At 45.5% G+C, this 18,471-nt stretch overlaps 1 protein-coding gene across 6 annotated transcripts in view; it reads right to left on the minus strand.

Moving 5' to 3' along the window:
* Positions 1–18,471, minus strand: part of FAM168A (family with sequence similarity 168 member A) — a 197,444-nt gene that overhangs the window by 115,890 nt on the left and 63,083 nt on the right. Inside the window, exons 1-2 of one of the 6 annotated variants that reach the window (XM_051822422.2) lie at positions 10,387–10,459; positions 6,055–6,122 (exon numbers count right to left, since the gene is read on the minus strand). The exons of 4 other annotated variants lie outside the window; for them this stretch is intronic. The gene's annotated coding sequence lies outside the window, so the exon portion shown is untranslated. Of the gene's footprint in view, positions 1–6,054; positions 6,123–10,386; positions 10,460–18,471 lie in introns of those variants that run through there. One more of the 6 variants, XM_008264251.4, reaches the window with a different exon arrangement.

The raw sequence follows: 18,471 nt of genomic DNA on the forward strand, positions 1-18,471 counted from the left end.
GCCTCAACTTCTCTAATAATTCATTCTAAGATCTCTGCCCCTCTAATACCCTGAGCCTCTTTCCAAACACAGTAGAAATACTTTACATGCTTCTGGGAGAGAGACAACATACTGATTATTTTATAACTCAATATAATGTTATTTTTAATCAGTCTTTTAAAAGATGTATTTGTTTAGTTACTTGAAAGGCAGAGTCACAGGGAAGGGGAAAGAGAGATCGTCTATCCTACATGGGTGGCAAGGGCCCAACCACTTGGTCCATCACCCACTGGAGCTAGATCAGAAGCCAGGACCGGAACCAGCACACCCAAATGGATGCCAGTGTCACAACTGGCAGCCTAACCCACTGTATCACAACGCTGGCCCAATCTATCTGAATAGTTTTACAAGTAAAAATGAGTAACACCATAAGGCTTACAAGAAAAAAGTAGATATGTTGTGTTGTTATCCTCATTTACTTCCAGAAAGTTTTCGATTTCTCTTTTGATTTCTTCTATGACCCAGTGTTCATTCAGGAGCATGTTGTTCAGTCTCCATGTGTTTGCATACTCTCTAGGGATTCCTGAGTTGCTAATTTCCACCTGTGGTCTGAGAAGCTGCATGGTATGATTCTAATTCTTTTAAATTTGCTGAGACTTGCTTTATGGCCTAGTATGTGGTCATTCCTAGAGAAGGTTCCATGCACTGCTGAGAAGAATATAAAATCTTTAGATGTAGGATTAAAAGTTCTGTAGATATCTGTTAGATCCATTTCATTTTTCACAAAGGTTTTGAAATGCCTCATGGTTACAACACAATTTTTAGCTAAATTAAAATTAGAGTACATCATATCATGGTCCCAGAACACTACTTCATCGTCATTTAGGGGCTTCTATCCATTTCCTATGCTGGATTCCCCTATTGCCTAGATTTCATGCCTTCCTCTTACTTTTCTACCTCATTATGGTCAAATTACCAAGTGTTCTGACATAGCATATGCAGGAAATAAATCTTCTGAGATACTACCTATATCTGAAAAGTCTCCCTCCTTTCATATTTATTAATTTTGATTGGATACAGGATTTTAGATTGAAGATCATTTCCTCTAATTAATTGTAAGGCAATTCTCTACTTTCTTTTAGCTTCTAATACCACCTCTAAGAAGTCCTAGGTTTTTGTATGTGACCTCCACTCTCTGGAAGCTTTTATGATACTACCATTCTACCCACTGTTGTTGTTAAGATTTATCTGTTTACTTGAGAGGCAGAGTTAGAGAGAGAGAGAGACAGACAGACAGAAACAAGGAAAGAGGTCTTTCATCCACTGGTTCACTCCTGGGCCAATCTGAAACCAGGAGCCAGGACGTTCTTCCGGGTCTCCCACATGGGTGCAGGAGCTCAAGCACTTGGGCCATCTTCTACTGCTTTCCCAGGCCATAGCAGAGAGCTGGATCGGAAGAAGAGCAGGCAGGACATGAACCAGCGCCCATATGAGATTATTTAAATTTAAGATCAATTTGATGAGCTTTCAAATTTAAATAAATCTTAAATTGATCCTCTAATCTATTTATTTTTTCTATTTTCTACTTCTTGGTTTTCATTGTATTCTCATTTCTGATAAGTGTCCAAAGGTTCCTTCTTGTTCTCTGACTATTCCTTTAAAAAAAAAAAAAAAGGTATATTTCAAAGGTAGAGAGAGAGAGAGAGAGAGAGTGAGAGAGAGTGAGAGAGAGAGAGAGAATCTTCCATTTGTTGGTTGACTCTCCCAAACAGCTACAACAGCTGGGGCTGGGCCAGGCAGAAGTCAGGAGCTTGGAAATGCCTCCCGGTTTCCGACGTGGGTGTAGGAGCCAAATCATTCAGGCCACCTTCTACTGCTTTTCCAGGTTCATTAGCAGGGAACTGGATTGGAAATGGAGCAGCTGGAACATAAACCAGCACCCACGTGGGATGCCAGAGTCACAGGTGGCTTAACACACAGCACCACAACACCAGCCCCAACTATTCCTTTTTTAAAGTACCCTATTCTCGTTGCACTGAGACAGTACCTTCTCTGATCAGTTTCTTGCAAATTTCTTTTTTGTTCCTTACATTGTCTTTCTCTGTTCACACACTCTCCTTCTCTCCATTTCTTCACCTCCATCCCTTTCTATGCGTGTGTTGTGGGGGAGGGGAGTGGGATCCCTTTTACTTGCTCACTTTAGTTTCTGTCCTTGATGGTAAGTAACACTTTCTCTCAAATATCAGGTAACCTTTGACTATCATTTCATATTTAAGGGTAAGGCATACACAGAAACACTTTATGAACAGTGAGGCACTTTAACTGCTAAGCTTCCCTGTAGCAAGAGAAAAAGCCAATCTTTTTTTTTTTTAATTTACTTATTTGAAAGTCAGAGTTGCAGAGAGAGAGAGAGAGAGAGAGAGAGAGAAAGAGAGAAAGAGAGAGAGAAAGAGAGGAAGGGAGGAAGGAAGGTCTTCCATCTGCTGGTTCACTCCCCAATTGACTGCAATGGCTGGGGCTGTGCTGATCTAAAGCCAGGAGCCAGGAGCTTCCTCCGGGTCCCCCACACAGGTGCAGGGGCCCAAGGACTTAGGCCACCTTCTATTGCTTTCTCAGGCAAAGCAGAGAGCTGGATGGGAAGTGGAGCAGCTGGGACTCAAACCGGCGCCCATATGGGATGCTGGCACTGCAAGCGGCGGATTTACCTGCTATACCACAGTACCGGCCCCCAATCCTTTTCTTTTTTAATGGAGTGGGGGAAGCCCTCAAATGTCCATTTCTCTGACAGGAATTCTCCCCTCTCCTATATAAGGAGAATAACCTAACTGCTTGTATCTGGGAGCTAAGAAAGGGATGGAGGTGAAGAAATGGAGAGAAGGAGAGTGTGTGAGCAGAGACAGACAATGTAAGGAACAAAAAAGAAATCTGCAAGAAACTGGCTTCTGCCTGGCAGAATGAACCAGTGGATAGCAGATTTCGGTCTTTCTCTCTTCCTACCTCCTGTTGCCTTTCAAATAAATAAATAAATCTTTAAAAATAAATAAACTGCTTGAGGGGAGGACAGGCATTGTGGCACAGCAAATTAAAACACTGCTTGGGACACCTGTAGCCCATATTAGAGTCCCTGGTTTGAGTCCTGGCTACTCTATGCTTCTAATCCAGGTTCCTGTTAATGCATGCAGGAAGCAGTGGATCATGGCCCAAGTATCTGGGTCCTGCCATCCATGTAGAAGACTTGGATGGAGTTCCTATCCCCTGGTTGTGGCCTAGCCCAGCCTCAGCTGTTGCAAGTATTTGGGAAGTGAAACAGAGGATGGAAAACTGACCCTTTCTCTCTCTCTCTCTTTCTCTCTCTGACCCTCTCTCCCCACCTCCCATCACTCTGCTTAGGGCAGGAGTTTTAGCACATCAGGTGAAGCCAATGTCTGGGACATCTGCATCCCATAATGGAGTGTCTGAGATTGAGTCCCACTTCCATTTCTGATCCAGCTTCCTGCTAATGTATACCCTGGGAACCAGAAGATGATGGCTCAAATACCTAGGTTCTTGCCACCCATATAGAGTTCTGGGCACTCTCTAGCTCTATGTCTTTAAACAAATAAATAAAAAGTAAGTAAGCTGTTTATTGTTGACCTAACAGCCTATGGAATAAAAGATACTTTTTTCAAATAACTGCAAGAAAAGAATTAAAAGGAAGAAATCTAGGGCTTGCACTAAAGCATAGTAAGCTAAGCATCCACCTGCGGTGCCAGCATCCCATACGGGCACTGGTTCGAGTCCCAGCCACATCACATCTGATCCAGCTTCTGCTAACGCACCTAGGAAAGCAGAGGAAGATGGCCCAAGTACTTGGAGCCCTGAACTGATGTGGGAGACCTGGAAGACAATCCTGGCTCCTGACTTTGGACCAGCCCAGCTCCAGCCATTGTGGCCATTTGGGGAGTGAACCAGCAGATGGAAGATCTCTGTATCTTCTCTCTCTCTCTCTCTCTAACTCCACCTTTCAAATAAATACATAAATCTTTTTTAAAATAGTGGCGGCAGCACTGTGGCATAGCATGTTAAGCAGCCACCTGCGGCACTAGCATCCCATGTGGGTGCCAGTTTGAGTCTGGGCTGCTCCATTTCCAAACCAGCTCTCTGCTGTGGCCTGGGAAAGCAGCAGATGGTCCAAGTGCTTGGGCCCATGCACCCAAATGGGAGACCATGGGGAAGCTCCTGGCTCCTGGCTTCAGATCAGCCCAGCTCCTGTCATTGCATGAACTTGGGGAGTGAACCAGCGGATGGAAGATCTTTCTCTCTGTCTCTCCCTCTCTCTGCCTGTAACTCTGCCTCTCAAGTAAATAAACAAATTAAAAAAAAAAAGGGGGAAGAAATATGGGTTCTGGTTTCACCAAATGACTTTAACCAAGTCCTGTAATCTCTGTGTTTTGGTTTTCAAGACTTCTAAAGATTCTGTAACTGCAAGGAGAAAGGGAAATGAAACTCTTGAACTGTAACAGCTGGACTCAAACTTGCCTGAGTCTCTGCCTCTAAGAAGCTACGTAGATTACAGGCCAGCATTGAAGGGACATCCAGCTTACTGGTTAAGAAACATTTTTTACTGACCAGCCCCTCTTCATGGCTTGAAACAAAGAAACAGCAAAATAACATACGATCATACCTCCTTAAAGTACTAACACAGACACTCCTTAGTCTTCTACACCAAGAACTGGGCCAAGAAATACAAATTACTGGAGGTAATTGAACCACAACTCAGCCTTTGCACTCCACTTTCCACATAATGAGCAGCTTGGTGCAGCAGAAACAGGACTATATCTTAAGAAGAACACTCACGGGGGAAACAATTCCACAGTTCTGTCTAGATACAGCAACAGGATGGCACTGCTTGTAACACCCACATTCCATATCAGAGTGCCAGTTGAAGTCCTGGCTGGTCCACTTTGGATCCAGCTTCCTGCCTAATTCATTCTGAGAGGCAGTAGATGACTCCCCAAGTGCTTGGGCCCCTGCCACCCATGTACCAAGACCCAGATGGAGTTTGCACTCCTGGCTTCAGCCAGGGCTAGCCCTGGCTGTTTTGGGCATTTGGGAAGTAAATCAGTGAGTGGAAGATTTTTTTTCTCTCTCTCTCTCTCTTGCTCTGCCTTTCAGTAGGTGAACATAAATAAACATTAAAAAAAAAAAAAAGCCTAGACACATGAACACCAGTAGACCACATAAAACTGTTCCAAAGGAAATGACAAGGGCTCCTGCTGGAAGAATGCATCACTGAATAAGCATTAAGCCTTGATAACAACTTCCCTTGAGGATCTATCTCTTCCTTCCGATCTCCTAAAAATGATAGATTATAACCACTTACTGAGTACTTAACATATGCAAATACTATGTACCAGGTATTTTCACTCCACTACCCAATTTCTTTCTCAAACCAAACCTATCATTGAGGAATTCCTGCCTCAATTTTACAGATAATTTGAGGTTTCACAGAATCTTACCTCCAATCATGGGTCACTACTGTCATTATTATTTACCATTATTCTCATTTAAAAATAAAAATGTTTACTTGTTTTCATTTATTTGAAAGGCAGAGTGACAGAGAGAGAGAGACTGAGAGAGAGACTGATCTTCCATCACTGGTTCACATCCTATATGCTCCAACAGCTAAAGTTGGGCCAAAAGCCTAGAACTCCATCTAGGTTTCTCACATAGTTGGCAAGTGCCCAAGTGCTTGAGCCATCATTTAATGCTTCCCAGGGTGTGCAACTTCTGGAAGCCAGGTCAGAAGCAGGGGTTGGACCCTGGCACTCTGTTTGGGAGATGGACATCCCATACACTAGCTTAACCACTGTGCCACAGTGCCCCCCCCCCATTATGTTCCTTTTCATGATGAGGAAACTAATTCTCAGAAGGAGTAAATAACTAGTAAATTATTAAGTGAAAGAATGGGGTTTTGCCCCAGGTGGTTCTGCTCATAAAGTCCATATTGAGTTCATCTTTCCTGTCTATGCTAAGCCACAAAATGAAACTAAGATTTCCGCTCCAATGTGTATGCAGTTAATAAATGATACATACAGACTCTTTCCTTCAGTTCCTTCCCAAGAACAAATGTCAACACTTCAGAAAAGCAGTTAAGCAGCAGCCTGGAAAATTAAAGAGGAAGGTGATTATCCCAAGATTCCCTCTTTAATAACAGAATCAAAAGTAGCTAAGGAAAGAGGACACTGGTTCAAGGACTTCTCACTCTCCTGATGAAATTGTATTCCCCTCTATGACAATTTCTGTGGACAACCACAATAACCACCTGAATAATTTGATTAAAAAATTCTACCATTACTCACCCAATGCTTTTAATTAAAAGCCTTTCTTAGAACTATATCTCTCCCAGGCCACAGGCAATACTCTAACCCTTCAAGCAATGAGACCACAGTCTACAACTTTGCCTGGATGATATCCTGACTCCCAAACCTAAATAATTTCAAGATTTTGTGTGTGCTGGCCCAGAAGCAAAATATATACCAGCCTCATAAGCTTTGCTTCCTAAAAAATAAAGTGGTCTATCTAGCTTTACCCCAAGGAAAGAAAAACTAAAGGAGCAAGAGACGAGAAGCTTAATGTATCAAAATTCTTTCATGAACTGAAAGTACAGGATTTTAGAAAGTAGTACTCTGCTGCCAGAGAGCAGCAAATCAGACACAAATCAGGTGACAGAAGCTCAAGCTCAAACAAACTTATTTTTCTTTTTTTTTTTTAAAGATTTTTATTTATTTATTTGACAGGTAGAGTTACAGAGAGAGACAGGTCGTCCCTCTGCTGGTTCACCCCCGAAATGGCTGCAATGCCCAGAGCTACACCGATCGGAAGCCAGGAGCCAGGTGCTTCTTCTGGGTCTCCCACATGGGTGCAGGGGCCCAAGCACTTGGTCCATCCTCTACCGCTATCGCAGGCCATAACAGAAAGCCAGACTGGAAGAGGAGCAACTGGGACTAGAACTGGCGCCCATGTGGGATGCCGGCACTGCAGGCGAAGGATTAACCTAGTGTGCCATGGCGCAGACCCCACTTGTTTTTTGTTGTTGTTGTTTGTTTGTTTGTTTGACAGGCAGAGTTAGACAGTGAGAGAGAGAGAGAGAGAAAGGACTTTGTTCCATTGGTTCACCCCACATATGGCTGTTGCAGCCAGCGCATAGCGCTGATCACTCCCAGGCCACAGCAGAGAGCTGGACTGGAAGAGGAGCAAACTGTAGGATTAGCCTAGTGAGCTGCGGCGCTGGCCGTCTCACTTGTTTTTCTTAAGATTTATTTTATATATTTGAAAGGCAGAGGGCCGGCGCTGTGGTGCACTTGGTTAATCCTCCACCTGCGGCGCCGGCATTCCATATAGGCGCTAGGTTCTAGTCCTGGTTGCTCCTCTTCCACTCCAGCTCTCTGCTGTGGCCTGGGAGTGCAGTGGAGGATGGCTCAAGTGCTTGGATCCTGCACCCGCATGGGAGACCAGGAAGGAAGCACCTGGCTCCTGGCTTCTGATCAGCGCTATGCGCTGGCTGCAACAGCCATATGTGGTCAAGGCTGGGCGAGCCTGAAGCTGGGAGATGTAAACCCAATCCAGACCTTCTGTGTGGGTGGCAAGAACCCAACCACTTTTTTTTTTTTAAAGATTTATTTAGGCTGGCGCCGTGGCTTACTTGGCTAATCCTCTGCCTGCGGCGCTGGGACCCCTGGTTCTAGTGCCAGTTGGGGCGCCGGTTCTATCCCGGTTGCTCCTCTTCCAGTCCAGCTCTCTGCTGTGGCCTGGGAAGGCAGTGGAGGATGGCCCAGGTGCTTGGGCTCCTACACCCGCATGGGAGACTGGGAGGAAACACCTGGCTCCTGGCTTTGGATCAGCAGTGGCCATTTGGGGGGTGAACCAACGGAAGGAAGACCTTCCTCTCTGTCTCTCTCTCTCTCACTGTCTATCTGAGAAAAGAAAGGGGGGGGGGAGAGGAAGAAAGAAAGATTGCAGAAAGAAGGAGAGAGAGAGAGAAATTTTCCATCCACTAGTTCACTCCCTAAATGGCTGTAACAGCCAGGGTTGGGCCAGGTTAAAGCCAGGAGTGAAGAAGGTCATCCACATGGTGGCAAGGGCCCAAGGACTCAGACTGTCTTCCATTGTTGTCCCAAAAACATTATCAGGGAGCTGGATCAGAAGTGGGGCAACTAGGACTCAAATCTATGCTCATATGGGTGCAGGCATCACAGGTGATGACTTAAACTGCTGAGCCACAACACTGGCCCCCAAACTTACTTATTTAAAAGGCCCATTACCACCAAAGACCATCACTGCAGCCTTACAAATGCTGCTGTTTTGCTATGTTGTTGTTGGCCCAGCCCCAGATGGTCAGAATGAGAAATCAGTTCCACAGATTCCCACTGCCATCAGCTAACAAAAACTCTATGCTTGCTTTCATAAGGTAGGAGAGAAGGTGTTGCCCTAGTTAAGTTTTACAATAGCCAAATCGGGGCTCATATCCTAGCTTTACCACTTACCAGCTGTGAAACTTTGGTCAAGTTTCTCAATCTTTCTGAACCTTGTTTTTTCCACTTGTACAACAGGGATAAAGCAATGAGCTAAAGAATGAACTAACAGTACACAACACACAATATGCTGGTCTCCCTGCCCCTTAGAGGACTACCTTTATGTGCAAGGTAATTACCCCAGATTTCAGATTGTTAGCCTTTAGAAAAGGCATATGTTTAATTTCACAGGACATATGAATGCCAACAGTAAAGGTTCTTCTCGTCATCACACCATGTATATCACAGGAGCAAGACAATTTATGTTCAATAAGGCTTGGATTTACAGACTAACAGAGCCACTAGGCAAGATGCCTGGTCCAGATCCAATCCCTTCCAAGAATAATTAGAATTAAGCCAATACAGAGAAACATCTAACTACATCTAAAAGAGATATTCCTTCATTCAAACAGTATCTACTGAGCAACTCTTTAGTGCCAGACCCCTTTGGGGCCACACAGATTCAGAGATAAATCAGACACTGTTCCAGTCAGTACGAGGTTCATGGTGCAATGAGGATGACAAATATCAAAACTGACGAGGAAAATATACAAGTAATTAATTTACTGTCAAATCAATTCTTCATTGTCCTGCTCTGTGACACTGAACTAGACTGCAGACTACATTTCTTCTTTCTTGAGCACCTGTTATCTTCTGCCATAGAGTGTGCTGGAAGGAGACTACAAAACTACGGGAGAAAGGGACTTTTTTCCAGTACTCAGCTGTCCACAAGCAGCAAGTGTATAAGGTGTGGGGAGGGCTTGGTAGATTTCAGGGCAGTGATGCTCAGGTCCTGAAGGATTGCTCTCCAGCCTGTTTCTTCTTCTACAGCAGTCACACACACTCCCCAGAGGTCTAATCTCAGCCTGGTCAGCTTTCTTCTTCTGCATTTCCACCTTCCTTTCTTGTTTAGTTTTCCCTTGGCTCTAGGGACTATAGTAGTTTTCTGCAGTTACTCCCTGTCCTACACTTTTGGATTCTCTTTTATCTCTCTTTCATACTTGACCATCTTTTACCTAGTTAACCATTTTTTGTATTACATTTCACCTGTGCAAATTATTGGTGTGATTTTTATCTCCTTAAGTGGAACCTGATTGGATAAATGCTGTGACACTGATCATGGAGTTCAGTCTCCCTATTTTACAGATAAACTGTAGTTCTAAAGATTGGAAGTAGTGCCCAAAGTTGGACAATGGGAAACTGTGTGACTAATAATAAATAGACACTTAGCAAACACCTGTCCATGCTCTATGCTGGCTGTTAGACAAACAAGAGATGAACTATACCAAATCCCTGCCCTCAGGGGAGCTCACTATCTACTGAAGGAGACAGACTTTGAAACAAGAGAGAGTTCTAGCACTGGATGACAAGAACTAGAAAAGGAATTACTAGCCTGATGAGGGACAGAAAAAGCTTCCTAGAGGGGCCGGTGCTGTAGCACAGTGAGTTAACGCCCTGGCCTGAAGTGTTGGCATCCCATATGGATGCCGGTTCAAGACCTGGCTGCTCCTCTTCCAATCTAGCTCTCTGCTATGGCCTGGGAAAGCAGTAGAAGATGGCCCAAGTCCTTGGGCCCCTGCACCTGTGTGGGAGACCTGGAAGAAGCTCCTGGCTCCTGGCTTTGGATTGGCACAGCTCCGGCCGTTGCGGCCAACTGGGGAGTGAACCATAGGAAGACCTCTCTCTCTCTGCTTCTCCTCTCTCTGTGTAACTCTGACTTTCAAATAAATAAATAAATCTTTAAAAAAAAAAGAAAAAGAAAAAGCTTCCTAGAAGGTCCTATTTCACTATACTTACAACCTCAAAATAAACATGTAATCAAGGCTTAAGAAATGCAGGTAAACAAACAACAGACCTCCCTTCTAGTCATAACCAGAAATTTCACTACCAGCAAATCCTTCCAGAGTAGGAAGCAATACAGAAGCAAACACTGGACGACTGTTCATCAGTACTAATCCAGCAGGTGAACTGCATTGGCTCACAAAGGGCAACAGGTATCAGGTGGGTCACAGCATTCTGGAATGCTTTTTAGAGAATGTAGTTATGCTAACTAAGCTCTAAGAAGGATTCACAAGACTGCAGACAAGATATAACCTGTAATCCATGCTGTTCTTTTTCTTTTTCTTTTTCTTTCTTTCTTTTTTTTTTTTTTTTATTCGACAGATAGTGAGAGAGAGAGACAGAGAGAAAGGTCTTCCTTCCGTTGGTTCATCCCCCAAATGGCCGCTACGGCCAGAGCTACGCCGATCTGAAGCCAGGAGCCAGGTGCTTCCTCCTGGTCTCCCATGTGGGTGCAGGGACCCAAGCACCTGGGCCATCCTCCACTTCCCTCCTGGGCCACAGCAGAGAGTTAAAGTGGAAGAGGAGTAACCAGGACTAGAACCTGGCGCCCATATGGGATGCCGGCGCCGCAGGTGGAGGATTAACCAAGTGAGCCATGGTGTCAGCCCCCTTTTTCTTTTCTCTTAAAAAGATTTGTTTATCTATTTGAAAGTCAGTTACACGGGAGGAGGATCAGTAAATGAAGAGATCTTCCAATTGCTGGTTTGCTCCCCAAGTGGAGAGGACTGAGCCAAGCAGAAGCTAGGAGCCTGGGTCTCCCACATGGGTACAGGAGCCCAAAGACTTGGACCACTTCCACTGCTTTCCCAGGTGCATTAGCAGGGAGCTGCCAGGACTTGAACTGGTGCCCATATGGGATGCTGGCCTTGTAGATGGTGGCTTAATCCACCACACCACAACACCGGTCCCTTAGTTTTTTTTTATAACAGGCATCTTTCAAGAACTTTTTAAAAACCTCTCACATAGCAAGTATTTCAAAGCTTTTGGCATGAGAACAAACTTACCTTTTACTTCCATTTTCCATGAACTTTTTGAAGTACTCTCCTTTATAGTACTTCTTACATTATAATATCATTATTTATTTGTCTCTTCCCATCTAGACTATGAGATTACTAAAGCAGTACACAGCAGGAGCTCAGTAAAAGCATACAAAATTGTTCTATTGAATGGACTGGATATACTCAGCTTTTAAGAATGAACAGATCTTGGGAATGCTAACATTCCCTGGTCATGATGAATCCCTCCTATGGCCTAGAAACTACAAAATTTTTTAAAAAGATTTTATTTTATTTATTTGAGAGAGAGAGTTATAGACAGTGAGAGGGAGAGACAGAGAGAAAGGTCTTCCACCCGTTGGTTCACTCCCCAAATGGCCACAATGGCTGGAGCTGAGCCAATCTGAAGCCAGAAGCCAGGAGCTTCTTCCAGTCTCCCACACTTGGGCCTTCTTCCAGTGCTTTCCCAGGCCATAGTAGAGAGCTGGATCAGAAGAGGAGCAGCCGGGACTAGAACTGGCACCCATATGAGATGCAGATGCCGCAGGCGGAGGATTAACCCACTGCACCACCGCGCCGGCCCAAAAACTATAAATTTCTACCTGAGAGCTTAAGTATTTCCTTGTGCCAAACTGGCAGTGCAACAATGTATCTTTAGAGTATCCCCCTCCAAAAAAATCAGTTTGTTGCAAGTCCAAAGACACAGTTCTGTTACCTCTTCCTTTAATGAAATTGGAAAACTAGACTGAGAATTCCAACCGCCAACCACCTGAAATCTTCCTGGGGAAGAAAACTGGGTTATTTGCTAGCAGTTCAAACAGTTGCTGTCCAATATTCGCATCGCTGGCCTATTTTTTTCTTTTGGCAGCTCATCGTGATTGAGGGGGGATGTAGCATCTACTGCAATCAAACAGTAGGAACTTAGAATCAAAAGAAGATAATGAGTCCCATGCTCTGCCACTCTGTCCAGGTGAACTTACTTGGACAAGCCATTTAATCTCTCTGAACTCCAATTCTCTCAGCTGGGAAATAGGAAGGATTCCACCTGTCCCACTGGGCTACTACAAGGATCAAATAGGGGCTACTCTTCATTGCACTGCACTCTGACCTAATGAATTTGACCCTCTCTATAAAAGATAAAAAGGCCAGAACAAAGAGACAGAGCAGTAGGGTTTGAGTCAGACAACCTGAGATTGGCCCTGGTTTTACTATTCAATGTCATATGAGCAAGGCATTTAATCTCTTTGAACCTCAAATTGCCCTGTCTATAAAATGGGAGTAATCCTACTTGTACTACTTACTGTATAGAATCACTATGACACTCTATATAAAAAAAAAGATAAACATGAAGAGAATTTACATGACAGGCCATGAGGTTTCATTATAACACCTCACTTGAATGGAATTCAGCCATTCAATTACCTTCTTTTGGGAAGAGAACTAGGAAGCAAGCAAAAAAGGCCTCTCCAGAGCCAAGATAAAACCAAGCCTTTAATTCTTAACACCTTACTACTCTTTGAGCTCCTAGAACCTCAGTCTTCTTAAGGCTAATAAACTCAGCAATTTGGGAGTACCATAGACAGCATGTGAGAAATAAGAAAGGAGAACACACACCAAGGAGAAAAGGAAAAAGAATACAAAACTACAAAAAATGTAGTATTTACACACAAAAAAAGTGCTTTTAGCTCTTGTTTTTGCTTAAAATACATCAAGGTATCAGTGTAGACTGCAATATAGGTACTCCCATAGGCATCAACACAACATTAAAAGACAGAATATCTCATGTTCAAACAATAAACTTTACCATCAAGAAAAGTTCAATAATATTCTATCTATTCTGAAGAAGGAAGTAGGTAATATATTTTAAGTGAAATCAAAACAAGTATTATTTTATTTTAATTTGGTGCATAAAGGAGCAAAGCCTCAACTGTCCACCTAAGTTAGTCATCTGGTAACTGCTTCCACCTAATTAGTTAACAGACATTAAGTTTATCAATGGGCTTCCTCTTCTACTTAGCTTCCCACTGGCAGCCAAGAAGGGCACCAGAGAATTCTTCCAGAGGATCTGACCAGTACTAATGTAAAGATCTAAATATATTGATATTGTAGCTAGGTCACATACAGACCAGGTAGATTACAATAAAGTCCACAACCAGTAAATGCAACCCATATGTTTAAAACTACCAATTATCTGTTTAGTTCCCCAATCTTAACCATAAACAGACAACCAAGGACCACTAAACATCTGTGAAAAGATATAACATGAAAGACAGGATACAGATAATGATGAATATAAAAATTTGGGAATCCATATGAAGTTATTTTGAAAGAAAACAGAAGTACAATAATTATGCTTGTCTTAAAGTTTGTCAAAAGGGGCAGGCATTTGGCCTAGCAGTTAAGCTACCAATTAGGATACCTGTATCCCACATCACAGTGCCTGGATTCAACACTCAGCTCTGGCTCCCAATTCCAGCTTCTTGCTAATGTGGACCCTAAGAAACAATGCAGATAGCTCAAGTAGTTGGGTCACCTATGTGTGAGACCTGGATTGAGTTCCCAGCTTCTGGATTCAGCCGCCCATCCAAGCCTTTGGCCATTGCAGGCTTTTGAGGAACCAGTACATGGAGACACAGCTAGTGCTCTTGGCTCGCTTGCTCTCTCTTTCAAAAAAGGAAAAAGTTTGTCAATGATTAAAAAGTCAGGTTAGATGAACTTATGACAGCACTTGATAATAAACAGCTCTTTCCAAACTTAGTGATTTGTTTTACTGGTAGCCATTTGCTTCGTTAGGGTCAAGAAAAATAATGAAATAGAATCTGATGAGTATAGCAGGATGCTGTACTGCATCTGCAATTATTTCTCTGATCTTAAAGATATCTGTTGTGAATGGACTGGTTTTTTGAAAGGTAGATATACAGAGAGAGAGAGATGGAAAGACAGAGAGAGGGATCTTAAATCCACAGGTTCACTGCCCATGTGGCTACAACAGCCGGAGCCAAAATGAGCACAGAGCAAATCCTTCCAGAGTAGGAAGCAATACAGAAGCAAACACTGGACGACTGTTCATCAGTACTAATCCAGCAGGTGAACTGCATTGGCTCACAAAGGGCAACAGGTATCAGGTGGGTCACAGCACTCTGGAATGCTTTTTAGAGAATGTAGTTATGCTAACTAAGCTCTAAGAAGGATTCGCAAGACTGCAGACAAGATGTAACCTGTAATTCATGCTGTTCTTTTTCTTTTTTCTTAAAAAGATTTATTTATTTATTTGAAAGGCTGTTACAGGGGAAGGGGGTGCAGGAAACGAAGAGATCTTCCAACTGCTGGTTTGCTCCCCAAATGGAGGGGGCAGAAGCCAGGAGCTTGGGTCTCCCACATGGTTACAGGGGGCCCAAAGACTTGGGCCTTCTTCCACTGCTCTACCAAGAACATCAGTAGAGAGCTAGATCAAAAGTGGAGCAGCCGGGTCTCAAACCAGTGCCCCAGGTCCTCAGCTTACTGTGAAAGATTATTCTGGGGCCGGCGCTGTGGCATAGCGGGAAAAGTCACTGCCTGCAGTGCCAGCATCCTATATAGGCACCGGTTTGAGACCCGGCTGCTCCACTTCTGATCCAGCTCTCTGCTATGGCCTAGAAGAGCAGTGGAAGATGGCCCAAGTCCTTGGGCCCCTGTACCCGCATGGGAGACTTGGAAGAAGCTCCTGGCTCCTGGCTTCCGATTGGCACAGCTCCAGCCGATGTGGCCAATATGGGAGTAAACCAGCGATGGAAGACCTCTCTCTCTCTCTCTCTCTCTCTCTCTGCCTCTCCTTCTCTCTGTATGTAACTCTGACTTTCAAATAAATGAATAAATCTTAAAAAGAAAGTCAGTCAATAGCTACCCAAGACACTCCAATGATTCTTCTGAGGAAACCAGCATCTCAAGCCTCCACACCTCCACATTCTCTCTTTTTCTCTCCTAAGGTCTTTTCAGTCTGGTTCCAAGCAAGACATGCCACTGGCCCATGCCCTCACCTCTCAATTCCCAATGACTGTGGCAAACTCCAGCTCTTCTTCAAATATGTTACACACAAACACATACACACACACTGAGAGAGAGAGAGACAGAGAGAGAGAGAGAGAGAGAGAGAGAGAGATGTCACTTGCATAAATGTCTGGTTTGGGGGCCTGCACTGTAGCATAGTGGGCTAAGCCTCCGTCTGCAACACGGTCATCCCATATGGCACCAGTTTGTGTCCCAGCTGCTCCTCTTCTGATCCAGCTCTTTGCTACAGTCTGGGAAAGCAGCAGAGGATGACCCAGGTGCTTGGGCCACTGCACCCACATGGGAGATCTGTTAGAAGCTCCTGACTCCTGGCTTCGGATCAGCCCAGCTCAGCTGTTGCAGCCATTTGGGGAATAAATCAGCAGATGGAAGACCTTTCTCTATGTCTCTCCCTGTCTTTAATTTTAACCTCTCAAATAAATAAATAAATTTTTTTAAAAAGTCTTCATGATTAAAAAAAAAAATCTGGTTTTCCCATGTATATTCCTTTGAAGATGGTAGGCAATATTTAACAAGCACCAACTTAATACCTGATCCTTTCCCTATTCACTAGAACCTTGGGTGTCGCTCCCCGTCTTCGTGGAGGAACGACACAGGACCCTGCACTGTTCTTTTGTCTGCTCGGCCCTCCCCGGGTTTGCTGCTGGTTCTTCCCGGGTTGGCTACCGTCCCTTCCACCTCCGTGGAAGGGCGGTTCCCCCTGCCACTTTCCCCACTTCCACAGGGGAGCGGCACACCGCCAGCTGGCTCTCTCGGGGGCTGCTCAGGTGTTCCCTTTAGATGTTCCTGGTGCATGTTGTCTCTCTCCTCCTTTATAGTCCTCTTCCACAAATCCCAACTCTGCTACCCACACGCCGAGTACGCTGCTCTCCTCCAATCAGGAGCAGGTCCTGCTGTTTATTGGTTGAATTGGAGGCAGCTGTGTAGAAGCTGTTTCCTCCTCTCCCAGCGCCATATTGTGGGAGAGCAGATGCATAGAATAAGTCTTAATTCCAGTAACTTGGTCTAGTCCGAGTTGCTCCCCACAGATCCCCCTTTCTTTTTATTTTTTGGCGTTGATACGCGCCTGTCTTCGGTGCCCCACGGCACACACTCTGCCCTGCTTGCTGGAGTTGCCCACAGGTGCTTACAAGCCCTACCAATCAGGCAAACCGAATCCGGGTCCTCTCTTCGCCATGTTGTGAGGAGGTTTTCAGGCGCTGATGCGTGCCTGTGTTCGGTGCCCTGCAGCGCATGCTCTGCTCTGCTAGAACTGCCTGCAGGTGCTTACAAGCCCTATCAGGCAAACCGAATCCAAGCCCTTCTCATTGCCATATTGTGGGGAGACTTATTGGTGTTGATAACGTGCCTGTCTTCGGTGACCTGCAGCCGCCCACAGGTGCTTATCGTCTTACTAATCAGGCAGACCGAATCCAAGCTCTCTCATTGCCATGTTGTGGGGAGGCCTTATTTTTCTCTATTTCTCTACCTCCGGGCATTCCTGTCTCTCCTATTTTACTTCTATCTGCCAGCATTCCTATTTCTCTCATTTTACTTCTATACTTCTGTTTCTCTTATCCCCGCGGCTTCCGGGCGCCCGCCCCGAGGCTGCTTCTTGGGGCCTCGCCCCGCGGCGGCTTCCCTGCTCTGCGCCGCTTCAGCCCGCGCTTCTCTCATCTGCGCGGCTTCCCCGGCTTCGCGCACGCTCCGCGGTCTCCGCGCCCCTTCGCGCCCGCACCACGGCCCTCGCGCTAGCCCCACGTTCCCTATCTATTCGCGCCCCGTGCGCTCTCCCCACTTGTGCCCCACGCGCTCTCTCTGCGCGCAGCAACTTCCGCGAATCACACAGCCTAGCTCACGTTTCCGCCACCGGTATTCAATCTAAATTCCCCGGGCTCACCTGGCGAATTCAACCTAGCTCACGTCTGCGCCTTTCGGTTTGGCTTCCCGTCTTTTGCTCCCCGGGCTAATCTGACGGATTCCAACCTGGCCCACGTCTCCGTCTCTGGTTCCAGATTTTCGCCCCTTGTTCCCCGGGCTGACTCGACGAATCCCAATATAGCTTACGTCTCCGCCTCGGCCTGCCCCCGTGGCTGCATCCTCCCTAACATTATTTCTCTACCCGGTATGTTTCCTAACTTTTCTTCCAACAATATTCCCCTCTCATTTCTCCTGGCTTCTCCCCACAGTCCGTATCCGAGTCTAAGTTTCTTCTAGGTTTCACTTTCACTTTCAACCTGCAGTCCGTATCTGAGTCTAAGTTTCTTCTTGCTTTCACTTTAAATCCTAGCTTTCAATCCTAACTTCTTTCCCACAGTCCGTATCCGAGTCTATGCCTAGGCTTTCGATAGCTTCTTCCGGCACCTTTTCCGTCCGGCTTTTCCCTAGGCTCTTTGCTAGTCTCTCTCTCCCCGGTATTTTCCCACTTCTTCCCGCTTCTTCCCTCCTAGGTTCCCTATCCGAGTCACGGCACCATTATGTCGCTCCCCCACTTCACGGAGGAACAACACTAAACCCTGCCTAGGCTTCATATCCGAGTCACGGCACCATTATGTCACTCCCCCTCTTCGCGGAGGAACGACACTAAACCCTGCCTAGGCTTCATATCCGAGTCATGGTACCATTATGTCGCTCCCCCTCTTCATGGAGGAACGACACTAGACCCTGCCTAGGCTTCATATCCGAGTCACGGCACCATTATGTCGCTCCCCGTCTTCGTGGAGGAATGACACAGGACCCTGCACTGTTCTTTTGTCTGCTCGGCCCTCCCCGGGTTTGCTGCTGGTTCTTCCCGGGTTGGCTACCGTCCCTTCCACCTCCGTGGAAGGGCGGTTCCCCCTGCCACTTTCCCCACTTCCACAGGGGAGCGGCACACCGCCAGCTGGCTCTCTCGGGGGCTGCTCAGGTGTTCCCTTTAGATGTTCCTGGTGCATGTTGTCTCTCTCCTCCTTTATAGTCCTCTTCCACAAATCCCAACTCTGCTACCCACACGCCGAGTACGCTGCTCTCCTCCAATCAGGAGCAGGTCCTGCTGTTTATTGGTTGAATTGGAGGCAGCTGTGTAGAAGCTGTTTCCT

This window comes from Oryctolagus cuniculus, chromosome 1 (assembly GCF_964237555.1).
Source record: "Oryctolagus cuniculus chromosome 1, mOryCun1.1, whole genome shotgun sequence".
NCBI lineage: Eukaryota > Metazoa > Chordata > Mammalia > Lagomorpha > Leporidae > Oryctolagus > Oryctolagus cuniculus.